At 69.4% G+C, this 1251-nt stretch overlaps 1 long non-coding RNA gene across 1 annotated transcript; it reads left to right on the top strand.

Moving 5' to 3' along the window:
- The first annotated feature begins 231 nt into the window (after positions 1-231).
- On the top strand, positions 232-1212 carry LOC112945145. Its single transcript, XR_003248960.1, has 2 exons — positions 232-362; positions 1162-1212. It is a non-coding gene; the product is annotated as an uncharacterized LOC112945145 (long non-coding RNA).
- The last annotated feature ends 39 nt before the right edge of the window (positions 1213-1251 follow it).

Raw genomic sequence — 1251 nt, 5'->3', positions numbered from 1 at the left:
CCTTTCCCAGATCCCAGAGCCCTTCCTCAGATGCCGAGGCCCTTTCCCGGATCCCAGGGTCCTTTCCTGAATCCCTGGGCCCTTTCCCAGATCCCTGGGCCCTTTCCTGGACTCCAAGCCCCTTCCCTGGACGCCTGAGCCCTTCCCCAGATTCCGGGACCCTTCCCGGGATCCCGAGGCCCTCTCCCGGACGCCGGGGCCCCTTTCCACGGCCCCGGTGCCCGCAGAGCACGAACGAGTCGGTGCTGACGGTGGAGTTCAACCCGCTGGACAGCGGCAGCATCGTCACCGGCGGCAGATCCCACCTCTACTTCTGGAGCTGGAGCGGCGCGGCGCTCACCAAGAAGCAGGGAGTGTTCGGAGTGAGCGCCGGGATGGGAACGGGGACGGGATGGGGCGGGAGAGACCGGGATGGGACAGGGATGAGAACTGGGATGGGATCGAGTGGGAGCTGGGATGGGAACTGGGATGGGACAGGGCTGGGACAGGGCTGGGAGACATCAGGATGGGACAGGGATGGGACACGGGTGGAAGCGGGGATGGGAGCTGGGATGGGAGCTGGGATGGAAGCTGGGATGGGAAGAATGGGAGCTGGGATGGAAGCTGGGATGGGATCTGCTCCAGGGGCCGGGATGGGAGTTGGGATGGGAGCCAGGATAGGAGGCGATCCGGGACCTGGGCTGGGAGGCGGGCCGGGATCCGCTCTGGGATCTGGGCTGGGATCTGGGCTGGGATCTGGGCTGGGATCCGGGATGGGATCCGGGATGGGATCCAGGTCGGGCTCTGCTCTGGGCTCCGTGCTCCACTCCGCTCTGGGCTCTGCTGTGGGCTCTGCTCCGGGCTCTGGGATGGGATCCGGGTTGGGCTCTGCTTCGGGCTCCGGGCTGGGATCCGCACTGGGCTCCGGGAAGGGATCCGGGGCGGGCTCTGCTCCGGGCTCCGGGCTGGGATCCACACTGGGCTCTGGGCTGGGATCCGGGTTGGACTCTGCTCCGGGCTGGGATCCGCACTGGGCTCCAGGCTGGGATCCACACTGGGCTCTGGGATGGGATCCGGGTTGGGCTCTGCTCCGGGCTCTGCTCCGGGCTCTGCTCCGGGCTCCGTGCCGGGCTCCGTGCCGGGCTCGGCTCCGCTCGGCTCGCCGCAGCCCCGCGCCCGCAGGCGCACCGGAAGCCGCGCTTCATCCAGTGCCTGGCGTTCGGCGCCGCGGGCGCGCTGCTCACCGGCGACTCCGAGGGCAGCGTCCTGGCC

Source organism: Nothoprocta perdicaria, unplaced genomic scaffold (genome assembly GCF_003342845.1).
Source record: "Nothoprocta perdicaria isolate Ctin4 unplaced genomic scaffold, notPer1 scaffold_1836, whole genome shotgun sequence".
Classification (NCBI taxonomy): domain Eukaryota; kingdom Metazoa; phylum Chordata; class Aves; order Tinamiformes; family Tinamidae; genus Nothoprocta; species Nothoprocta perdicaria.
This window is presented reverse-complemented; position numbering and strand designations above follow the sequence as displayed.